This window comes from Lissotriton helveticus, chromosome 7 (genome assembly GCF_964261635.1).
Source record: "Lissotriton helveticus chromosome 7, aLisHel1.1, whole genome shotgun sequence".
NCBI classification, from domain to species: Eukaryota; Metazoa; Chordata; class Amphibia; order Caudata; family Salamandridae; genus Lissotriton; species Lissotriton helveticus.
Window position 1 is genome coordinate 1,525,489,342 of NC_136068.1, and position 12,661 is coordinate 1,525,502,002.

Sequence of the window (12,661 nt, forward strand, 5' to 3'; positions counted from 1 at the left end):
TGAGTCCTCCCAAGTCTGCAGCCACCGTGCCCTGGGGGGTCTGTCCCCCCAGTCCATTGACCAAGGGTGCTTCTTGTTGGTGCCTTTCACCAAACCCGGCTACCTAAGGAGAGTTAAACCCCAACCAACTCCTCTCCCCTCTTGTGCCTGCCTGGGAAGCCATATTACCTTGACCATAGCCTTCAAGAAGAGGGGTCATACAGAACTCGGAGGGTGACACAAGTCTAAGTTAGCTGCACTAGCCAGCCTGCCGGCCATCTGGTCAGCCATCCCCAAACTGGTTATTAGGTCGGGCAGTCACCGACTGGTCATCTGGCTCACTAGCCTGGCAACCAGATGGCTCATGCCAGAGTAGTAACTAGAGTGCTCAGGCGGCAGCCGAAGACGGTCTAGCGCTCAGGAGGCTTCTTCTTAAAGCCACCCACTGGCTTCTTGACTCCAGCCAACCCTGATTGTGCCTGCTCTGGCGCACTTGGTCATCCTTTTGACCTGCGAGGGATATTGTCCCCATCCTTAAACATGGTGGCACAGGGCGGGATGGAGAGCCTCCTTGCCATGCTGCACATGGTGGAGGCAGCCTCCTACATCCCTCCCGCCGGCCTGCTGGCAGGGGGATTCCAGGGGACCATGGGCACCCATCGACGGAGACAGCCCTGACCCAGAATCAAGTAATCTCCGAATGGTTTAGCACCAGGTGCCTCATGAACATGCGGTGTACTTAGAGTGATGGAAATGACCCCACTTCCGTCTGCGCTCTGGTCCCTAAGTGAGCGGTTCTACGTACCCGCCTAGAGCCTGGCTATCCCAACCTAACTGAGGCTCCACAGCATTGCAGTATCCTTATGGTTTAGCAGGAATTCTGACTCCAAGTATAATCCCAAAAATTATATCTTCACCACATTTTCTCCTCAGCCAAGTACATGCACCAAATTTGTGATCCTGCAGTTCTTCTCGTACTGAGCAGCATTACTATTGCAACAACACATCATCAGTAGGGTAAAAGTAATGTGTCTCATAAAGGTCTAAAGACAGCTCATGTACTCTATCAGTGGGTGAACAATCCAACACTTGTTGAATTCTGCTGCACAATGATAGGAAGAGCCAATATTGTAGGATCAAAAACGTACGTCGCTATGACCGCTTCGCTGCCACAAGCTAGATATCCTTGTGGTAACTATTCTGACACCTCATGCTTAAAACGCAAAAAGTCAAAAAGATTGTGAGGCTTCATTCTCATGGTCTTTTTCATACTTAAAATTGAGATCAAGGAAGTTTTTGCCCTTCTGCTCCAATGGAGGTTTCTGTCCAACCTGAGCACACCTTAGGACACCTGCATTATCGTTTGACAGGAGTATCACCCCTGTCAAACTCACCACTTGACTCTGCCCCTGCAGAGGGTCTTACTGGTGGGTGCCTGGCACTTTGAGCCAGAAGCGAGAGCCCCTCTGGCTCACCCCACCTCATCAGGTAAGTGAAAAAATACTTAGAGTAGTGGTATTTCACCTGCGGCACGAGGGCCTCCCACTTATCCTAGACCTATCATGTCTCTTCATAGTGCCGGACTAGAGTCAAGATCAGCAGGGACTTCTTTCCTCACTGATTCTGCCTAGCCTGTTCCCTAGACTGCAGTTTCTCTAGATAGTAGATAGGGATAGTGGGAATCCCGTTCATCAATTCATGAGCATCACTAATTAGATGGCGAGGCATTTGGCTATTCTTGTATTATTGCAGTTGCTCATTCTGGGTTATTATTGCTGCCCATCAGCACCAAATCATTCTTGCTTCCAATAATACAAAGATTGTTCCGGAGTGCAACTACACTTCAAGTTGCACTCACAAAATATGAATCACATATCTGACAGAGAATGTGCACCTTCCAGGATTTCTCTAGCACTTAGTATTGCCTGTTTTTTAACACACCTCTGGATCTTCTAATTATGAATGTTCCATGATGAGTAAGGTTTGGTTAACATATGATACACATACATATGACCTGTTTTGTTTATGTGTGTATTTATTGCACCATGTTCAATATTGTCTATTCTAACCAAAATTTGAATATAACTATATAAGTACATAAATAAACTTTAACATCACCAATAACAGTACCATTCAATGAATACTAATATTAGTTTAATGTCACACTCTATATATAATGGTTAAACCGTAATACAATATAACATTATCTAAATTCGCACTAAGATGTAAGACTAAACGTGTTTCAGCATTTCTAACTTTACCATTTCGGTTGAAACAAAGCATATTATTCAGTAAGCGAGCATTGGTAATCCATGAAAACTTGGCACGTTTATGAAGTGTCTATCATGGTAGTAAGACATACATTTTTCTTGAAAGGGGACAACATTTGTAGTCCTCTATCAGTTAGAGCAGCATTGTTACATTGACATTCGACAACCTACAATAAAACTATGAAATTTCACAGTGGAACGTTTTGTGAGAGTTTTGATTTCTTTAGATTGTTCACTGTAATAGTTGACTTTATTTTCACATGCTTGTTTCAGGGCAATTCTGTGAGTTTTTGTAACAGATTGAAACTATCTTCAGTGAACACACATCAGGTATTCTTAGTTCACAATTACAATTCTTTAAATGAGGTTCCCTGTATGTTAGCCAACCACATCTTTTAACTTGATCAATGAGTAGCTCCAGAAAGAATGTATAGATAGTATAGATACAGAGGTAGTTCCCAATGGGACCACTTGACGATAAAGGCCACTACGACTGAGAGGAGGTTAAGAGAGTTATAGTTACTTCTGCTGTTTACCCAAACTTAATTGAATTACTTCACTTTGGCATTTAGAGCACTGGGAAGAAAGAACATTGTGTCAACACCCATCTCAGGCCTTCACAATCTTTTGTTTTAATTAAACAGTTACATTACCCTAGTTGGCACCAGTTCAAAATCAGCTTCTAGGTGCTAGTCGAGGCAGAACACCCAGCCATGCCCAGAAAGGGGCACGGGGAGAGGGAACCACAACAGCTGGGACAATTCACTTGAAGGGCCTGGCTCACGTCCGGAGTTGCTACCGCCCCTAAAAGGTGACGCCTCGTCCTGCAGCAGTACGTGCCCAGTTCCGCTTTGCACCACAGCCTGACAAACCCAACCCTTACATCTAGTTCTTATCCCGCAGTTACAGATCTGACTTGTCAACTTCCCTTATCTACATAATTTCAACATGTCAGAGGCTGTTCACCTTGGAGACCTGCAGCTGATATGGCTACCGCCCAACATGAGATTTACACCATCTCCCCAGGATTTTCAAAGGCCAGCGTGAGCTTACACGATGATGCCCACGGAACTGCATAACATTCCAAGGTTTGGACTCCTCTCTTGGAATAAAGCAATTCCAGGGAGACGTGCCCTTCAATAAAGAAAAGAGAACTCTCCCCAGCGTCTCCGGGATCATTTACATTACCACACTGGATGCTGCTTGGGTGAACATGTCTGCCATCTCTGTTCAGGGATCTGAACCTAACTTTTTTTTGGTCAGCCGAGGGTAACTGAGGCCATTGCCCATCCCTTCCCAATGGTGCCCACCCATCTCTTAAGATTAACTGACCCATGTTGAATTGCTGTTCACATGGACCCTTCTCCACTTCGTCCTTCAAAGTTCTTTGAATATTTGCTACTACCACCAAGAAATGCACCTGCTGCGGCTCCACTCGGGCCCTCACTATAGGCTTTCATGCATACCACAGTGGCCCACCTATTCATCGTTGCTTAGCATCTCACTGCTCTCTGTATCTGTTGGGTGTAGGACTAAAGCTCCAGCGCCATCAGTTTTCAGGGCTCGTTGATTTGGCAGGTGAGTTCATCCCACACCACCAGTTCTGCTTACCAAAAGTGTCCCACTAGGCACTTGCATTGATACCTGGCTGCAAGACAGCGAGCCAGACTTCTCACTCATTTAAACTTTAAGAATAGGTTGAGATTGTTTTGGCCCCAAGACCTACAATCATTCCCTTTGCTAGATAAAACCAGGGTTTACGAGCACCAGCTATCCTGAGGGAAACTTCGGAGGGAACCTGCTACTAAATAATTCGATTTGTCGTTCACGCTTCTACCAAGTTCAGACAACTGATTTGCATCTCAGGACAGATAGGAACCTCCAACAGAGTTTCTTCTGGCTTCATCCTGCCCAGGCATAGTTCACCTAGATCGGGTACAAGATGGCTAAGGTAACAGGGCTGTAAGGGTGTCCCTGCCAAGGGAGACAAAGCAATTTGGTTACTCCCCAGGTGTGTGTTAGATGAGCATGGCCCTATTTCGGGAGTTCTGCCTTTCACATTGTGACCCTTCTAGAGGGGCCAGGAGAGTCACCCGCCCCGATTCCCTTGCATGTTGATTGGGTGCTTCTGAGTGGAGGAGCCCTCCGTGAGTCTGCCACTGGCCAAGTCCTCACCCATGCACCTGACAGCTGCATACCACTCTGCTGGTCAGAACATATGAGGGGAGGGCTTGGGTTCCTTCTGGGAGATGGCTGAGTGTTCAGGCTGGCACTGTCATTCGCTTGGTCTGCTCCATTGTTAATGATCCTTTTGTAGGTTCACCTGCAGAAACCATGTTATGACTTTTACTTCCTCTTGATCCTCTTCTCATCACTTCACCAGGGCCATTGCCTACCATGGCGGTGCCCATCTAAGACTAAGCCATCCAATTGGCAATAGTGACGGGGGGTGTGTACAAAGGGCAGGGACTTAATCAATGTGAGCTTACGATCCCCAAACTTACTGGGAAATTCTTGTTCATGAGAAATAATTGCAATCCCCTGTCCCTTTCATTAATGGGATTCAGCGGGTTAACCGGACATGTTGGCTACGGGTAGACACATGCTGATCCTTTCAGTGTAGTGCAGCCTGGGATATATAAGGGCATCACAGACTTGTTATTGCCTCGATCTCATGTGGTTGAACGCCACTTGTCCCTCTAAGAATTTGAAAGCCGACCGTTAGCATGCAGGAGTCTAGTTTGAATTAACCAGACAAATCACTCCACTTACTAAGAATGACCATGCACTATCACCCAAGGAATTGTGAAGGAGCTATCAATCTGTCAACCCTCTCCATGTTTGGCCGGGTGAGGTTTACCAGCTGAATCAAATTAAGCTGCAGGCTGCACTCTTGGTGGTGCCCCTCTGTCAATTCCTTTAACTTTCAATTTGCAACTATATTCCCGGAACCCAAAGACTTGGGTTTAACAGAAGCTGCTCAGTAGGTCATGGGAATGATGCTGCCAGATCAATATTCGGCATCATTAATGGTCGGAACTACAACCGTATCTGATTGTCTTCAAACTTCCGACTTTCGTTCTTGATTAATGAAAATATTTTTGGCGAATGCTTTTACTTTGGGTTGTCTTGCACCGGTACAAGAATTTTGCCTGTAGCGGCAAAATATGAATGCTCACAGCTGTTCCTCATAATCATGGCCCGTTCTGAAAAATAAAATAAAACCAGAGCCCTATTTCATTATTTCTAGCTGAAGTATTCAGGCGACCAGCCTGCGTTCAACACTCTAATTATTTCAAAGTAAACGCTTAGGACCCTAGGGACACTCACTCAAGAGCATCAATGAAATGCTGAGAGGCAGGGTCTGGGACAGGTGGTAGCTCACCTCACAGCGCACTGGCAAGCTCGAACCCAAGATCCAACTACGAGCTTTGTAACTACATACACTTTAATATATTCTATTGGAGCTGGAATTACTGTGGCTGCTATCACCAGACTTGCCATCAAATGGAACCTCATTGAGGGATTTAAGGTGTATTCATTCCAACTGCAGGGCCTCTTATGAGTCCTATATTGTTAGTTTTCATCATTACCTCCCCGAGTCAGAGGGTGATTTGTGATTTGTCGGCATTCGTCGACATGTATTAGCTCTAGAATTACCACAGTTATCCAGCTAATGGATGGAGCAATCACAGTAACCATAGCTGATTTAATGAGCCATTCGCAACTTCGCTGCACCAGCCATATGTATACATGCATGGCTTAATCTTTGAGACAAGCATATACTACTGGCAGGATCTACCAGGTAGTTACACCTGCTGGACAGAAGGAGGAGCTACACTCCCATCCCGAACCCACCTTCAGGAGCATGCTGTAGGAGCCAGAGCCGGACTGGCCGTAGCGAGCACCTGGCGTTTCCACGGTGGGCCGCCAGGTTGGGGGCCGGTTTTGGGCACCTGTTTGGGTGTTTTTGTTACCGGGGCCGGCAATATCGGCCCCCTGTAACAAAATCGTCTGAAACCAGCCATAGCAAACAGCTCAGCCACTCCCTCCCTGCCCCCCAGGGGGACGGCCGAGCAGTTTGCCAGGGCCGGTTTCGGGTCACAGTCCAGCCGTGGTAGGAGCCCTTGGTAAACAGCAGCCAACTGGGGGGTGGGGGGGGGCAGGGCAGTCACATAGGCACCAGCGGGCCCAGACTGCTCTGCGACAATAGAAGGGAGAGTTGGGCTGAAGGGCACCCTGAGCAAGACACAGGGGTGCTGATTGCGTAGCCAGGACATCTCACGCAAAAGTTGTTTGAAGCTGCTGCGAAAATGTCTTGTGTGGAGAGGTTCCTTGAGTTGGACAGTCCAGGCAGGGTTGAAGGTCTTTGCTTGAAACAACAGCCGAGTTGAGGCAAGCAGCCCATCCCTAAATAGGCACAAGTGTGCACAATCAATCATAGTACAGTGCTGGGTAAACTGTCCTTTAGCAGGCCACCCTGCATGGGGATGCCAGCTTCACATCCCTACCTGATCTCCAGTAAGGCAGGCTTTGAAGAAAGTGATGGAAGGCAGCGGCAGACTGGGACCCTCTTGTGGCAGCTGCGGAGAACAAATGGAAGACAAGGGGATCCACAGCAACTTGTGCCTTCTAATCTGGAGGAAGGCTACTTACCAGCGGTACTCCATCTCGGAACTTTGGGACACAATGCGCAGGGGAACCCAGAGTTTCTTAAACCAGGCAGGCAGGAGAGGCCTTCCCGGCCTGCATAACCCCATCATCTGCTTCAAATGACATAGTGGACCGGAGAATGGAGTCCAGCCAGAGGTTCGACCTATGGCCTTCACTGACCCAGTGACATGGTGGGCCAGAAAAGGGAGTCCAGAGCCAATGGTTTCCATCATCAGGCCTGTCTGGGCACTATGCGACACGGCAGGCTGCAGAATATAACCTAGGCATGGAGACTCCCAGACCAGTCAGAGTTTATTTATTTTAAGTACAAAACATCAGCAGTGAAATTGGCATGGCACATTTTGTAGTACTCCTGTAGGAGTGGTTAATGACCTCTAATTATAATTCTGAGGGAAGGGTACAGCCGCTGTGCCATAAATATATATTGTTTAAAAAATGCTGAAAAGAAATTAACAATGATCATACTGGTCTAATGTCCGTGTGATGTCTGTCTGTGAAATTAGCAGTATGTTTATTATTGTTTATGTGCCTGCTAGAGGCCTATTTCATTCTTTTTTAGGTCTCGCCTAGACAGCTCTCGCGCTGTCTTTCCGAGACATGCAGTGTACACTTTAGTGTGGCAGCTTTGTTTAAGCTCCGCCCACTTCCCGCCCATCATTTTCATTGGCTTAGGTCAGTAAATGCAGCCTTCCAATTGGTTTAACTTGTTAGTTCCGCCTCATGACGATTATGTCGTCATTTGTATCCTTCCAAGGCTACTGGCCCCTTTCCTCTCCGCACTTTGTTCTGGCCGGCGCCTAATCACAACGGTGCGCATGTGATGACGTGCTCTCTTCCTGGTTTTTTACTTCGAGGCACGCGTGTGATGAGTGGATGCGTGTGTGTGTGTAAGGCTGCAGGAGTGGACAGATGGCGGATTTTACGATCACCAGGCAACCTGGGATGTTTTACTTTTGCGCTGCCCGGGGTCAGATACCAGAGCCGGGAGCCGTGACGTCAGCAAGTAATGAGGGCGATAGGCGGGTAGGGGGCAGTAAGTAGGGAACCCGGTACGAGTCTTGCATCTGCTCACCATCTGAAATCCTGGGCAAGTCATTTAATATCCCCATGCCTAAAATTACACAAAAATGAATTTGTTCTTGTGTGATGTAAGCAGCTGGTGCTCATATAAATCTCTTCGCATACATCCCAGTCGAGTTCACGCTACATAGCCTAGCCCTTCCTTTATTTCTTTAACCAATAAAAATTCTCTTCCCATAACGAGACTTGGAACGCACTTCTCCTCCCCTGTGTGTTTCTGACAGCTAGCTTAGAACACCCCTGCCCACACAATTTAATCTGTGCTAAAATGAAAAGAAATAGTGAAATAATCCCGCTGCAAAATGAGCTCCGTCACGCCGCATAATTTGCTTTCGTGCTGCATTGTTTAGTAAATTCTGAAGCACAATTTGCTGCTGCATGGCTGCCTCATTGTAGTGCCTTGAACAACCTGTGGGAGTAAAGAGAGTCATGCATTGCTGCCCATGGCGATGTGTGCAATGCAGTGTACAGTTGCCTGTGTCCTTCTGTCTCGAGCCAGCTTCTCCTAAAGTGTGCCAAGCCTCGGGTGTCACCCTCGTTCTCTCATCGAACTTCTTCTTAGTGCCTAAAAAGAAGCTAGGAATTTCAAGTAAGAACGAGTAAAATACACAAAACAAATATTTAATAGCTAGGTTATTTAGGGGCTGGCGCGTGGATTGCAAAGACCACCCCACACCGGACACTGTAACAGACTCCTTTGAGCATAGTGTCAATTTGGAAATAATCACAAGTTAAAAGGCAGCTCCATTGTACCTCACACTGTCCCACCAAGGTCGGATTTCACCCTTGGGGACTTGCTATTGGTCTGTGCACGAGTATAAAGAGAGGCTGTATCCAGAGCCCACACCAGTGCCCTGGTGTCAGCAGTAGCACACTGAAGCTGTGCTGTATGGGCGCTGAGCAGTCTCCGAGGTCCTTCATACAACTTCTGGCACTGGTGAGCAGGGCACGAGGATGCTTCAATAAAGTAGGAGCCAATCAGAAGAGATCCCGTGCACTCGGGCGACCTCCGTGCGCTTGCCCAGCCTGTAACAGCTGCCAGGGCCGGACTGGCATTTGCGGGCACCGGGCATTTCCCCGGTGGGCTGGAGGGGTGGGGGCCGGTTTTGTGGCCGCAGGGGGCCGCTTTTCTTACAGACTGCCGGTTTTGTAGCAGCGCTGCAAAATCGGCTTTCTGTAAGAAAAGCGGTAGCAGTGCTTTGCGGGTAACAACCCCCTCCCCTCCCGTTACCAGGGCCGGTGGAGAAGCAACCTGCCAGGGCTGGTTGCTGGTCTCAGTCCGGCCCTGACAGCTGCTCGAGGTAGGTGACTTTATATGGGCTAAAGGGGGCCGTGCCGAAAGGGTTCCAGTGAGGTCTCTTTGAATATTGTGCAACTCACTTGATTTTTGTATGTATTTATGTAGCAACAGCAGTTTTACATCAATAGATACCGGACAGAGCAGCAGTCACATGGTACCCACAAGTACTAATGGTTGGGGTGTGTGTAAGGCCTGCCATGGCCACTTACATTGGTTTACCTCCCCCTAGGAGGGGAAGAAGTGCAACTGGAAACATGCCCTGCTTCAGAGTGGGTGTCTCATCTCCCTCCCTCTGATTACTAATTGTAAATATGCTTGAAGTAAAACATATATAGTGCACCCAACTCACACTTCAAATCCTGGTTTCTGCCCTGTTGGTATTCCTTTTCTGTTCAGAGCCCCCTTCGGAACATTGGCTATTGCACTGGCCCGTACCCTTCAGTATGGAACCAGTCTTATGAGAGTTGTTGTATCCCTTTGGATTACAGCCATGTTGTTAGCTGAGGTTGCCGTTCATCAGGAGATAGCAATTCTAACAAGAAGAAATGTGATGAACTGAACTGAAAAATGGGCTTCCTGTATGGTAAAAAGGTATCCATCACTGAGCGACAGTGTTGTCCCAAATGGCTTAACAATATTTAACAGTATTGTGATGAATAAAGAAATCGCTAGAGGGTCAAACTTGAGTTCATAAAGGTCTATGCGAAATGCAAGTGCCACATGCATATTATCAAGATCTCGCTCATATAGAGCATTTTTCCAAATTGTCCATAACCAGTGCATTCTGTGATACCTCTCTTATGCTATGTTATGTTATGTGGGATTTGTATAGCTCTCTAATCACCCGTAAGAGTATCCATCTGCCATACTTTCTCATCTTGGACAAAGTACCAACTTCAGATCTTGTCTGTCCCTTCCTACATGCATGCATAGCCTCTGTCCACTTTTCTCTCTCTCTCGCTCTCTCTCTCCACACTATCTCTATTTCTCTTTTCCTATTGCTTTCTCTATGTCACACACTCTCACACTATCTCTATTTATCTTTCATTATTGCTTTCTCTCTCTGTTACACACTTTCTCACTCACACACAAACGTGCACCCTTCTTTCTCCTTCCTTCTCTGTATCCCCGTTCTCTTGGTTTTCACTTACACACACACACACACATTAGCAGAGCTTATTTCTCTCCATATATTCCCATACCAGGCGTGTCACACAGTTTGGTGCTTACTTTCCCTCCATATTAAACAATAGACAACAGGATGTGGGAGCACACCGCTGACCTCTCAGGCAAGGTTCGCCCCTGGCATTCTGGGAAATGCAGTCTCTTGTAGCTCGCTCTGATATTTTTGAGTGTTTTGCCAAGGTTGCCGCAGATAGTGCTGGTCTCTAGACAAGTGTTTCTGGTTTATTAACCGTCATCAGTAGAGAATACAGTCTTGTATTTTGGGGTTTGCTGAGTAGGCTGCCAAACATTATATCTGGTCCGGTACCTCTCACAGGCGCGCAGGTGCCTCATCCACGAGCTCGCCAGCTCAATGACTCACAGGAGTACTTTAGACAGACAACAGGATGTGGGAGCACACCGCTGACCTCTCAGGCAAGGTTCACCCCTGGCATTCTGGGAAATGCAGTCTCTTGTAGCTCGCTCTGATATTTTTGAGTTTTTTGCCAAGGTTGGCGCAGATAGTGCTGATCTCTAGACACGTCTTTCTGGTTTATTAACCGTCATCAGTAGAGAATACAGTCTTGTATTTTGGGGTTTGCTGATTAGGCTGACAAACATTATATCAGGTCCGGTACCTCTCACTGGCGTGCAGGTGCCTCATCCACGAGCTCGTCAGCTCAATGACTCACAGGAGTACTTTAAACAGACAACAGGGTGTGGGAGCACACCGCTGACCTCTCAGGCAAGGTTCACCACTGGAATTCTGGGAAATGCAGTCTCTTGTAGCTCGCTCTGATATTTTTGAGTGTTTTGCCAAGATTGGCGCAGATAGTGCTGATCTCTAGACACGTGTGTTGGAACCTGGGATGTCAGGTCACCTAGGGTAGCCTGGCCTAGGGTAAGACATGCAATCCTAGAGGCACAAGTGTGAAGGTTGCAAACCACCCAGCAGTAAATCCACGCAATAACACATAAAAAGGACGCTACACCAATGTTGGAAAAATAAGTACTGGTTTATAAAAATAATATCTTTGCTCTCTTAGTTCTAGAATTCACAATTGAGAATTACACATTTGATCAGGAGAATTAATATTACTTTTCTGTCTGTGAAAAAAAAATTACATCTCAATAAATTCAGATGTCATCAAGTCAGAAATGCTACGTTCAGAAATGCTAACTTTTCTCAGTAGTATTATTTTCAGCAGTGTCAGCGTGCATTAATAAACCACAACAATAGTACATTTCATTACATTAGTTTCTAAACTTTACTGGCTTTGTCTTCTCTATAGTATTTGAACCTTTACCTCCCTTACCACCTCTATCCACTCAAAAGGTACACATTTAATGAGAGGTTTTCTTAAGCCTTTACATGAGCACCTGCAGCTCCTATGAGGAACTCTTCCTCACCCACTTAGTCACAGTAATTTGCGAAATAACAGTGAGCTAGGGCACTTCTCACATGTACTGAGACTGGTTCTCCTCAGAAGGGAAAGACCTTTGCTTGACTCTCACTCCTCTATTCCCTGAGGTGCTTAATCCTCGGAGAGCTCAGCTTCTCCCTTCACCCCCTCTCTCCTTACTGTCTCGGGAAGCAGCACTGCCAACGTCCTCCGGTATCTGGGCTGACAGCCGGCAACTGTCGAATCTGCTGAGTTCCCCCAACCAGCTGCTTAGCTCGGTGCTGGCGCGGGGTAACAACACCAATTTCGCAGGCACTCGCGTCAGGATTCCGCTCCTTCCCCACTGCTCAGCGCCGCTCCTCCGTGTTGGAGCTCCAGCAGGGAAAGAGGTACTAGGAGCGGAGAAGCGCCGATACCTGCTCACTCGTCGTCTTCTTCCCGCCGGTCTGGGCGTCACACTCCCAGCGGGTCAACTGCGCAGATGCGGAAGATTAGTGATGCCAGGCGGGAGTCGGTCCCGATCACCTGACACCAGAAGCGTCTCCTACGCGGGCCTGCTTACTTCCCGGCCCCTCCTTCCACGGATAGCTTTACGGTTTGGGGCATGCGCGATGGCGCCTTTTGACAGAGACTGCCCACCTTCTCCTCTTCCACAGTAGCGCTACTACAGCAACGCGACCAGGGCCCCCGGGGTCCCGCACACCGCTGAGGCGGCGCTGCCTCAGGGAAACCGGCACCCCTCACCCCTCGTCAGGTCACAAGGAAATCAGGGGATTTGCCGACTGCACGTC

The 12,661-nt window shown here is 47.6% G+C and overlaps 2 pseudogenes; both read right to left on the reverse strand.

Moving 5' to 3' along the window:
- Window positions 1-614: 614 nt before the first annotated feature.
- LOC144771084 (28S ribosomal RNA) lies at window positions 615-3,195 on the reverse strand (annotated as a pseudogene).
- A 1,354-nt stretch (window positions 3,196-4,549) lies between these two features.
- LOC144771363 (18S ribosomal RNA) lies at window positions 4,550-6,057 on the reverse strand (annotated as a pseudogene).
- Window positions 6,058-12,661: the final 6,604 nt, after the last annotated feature.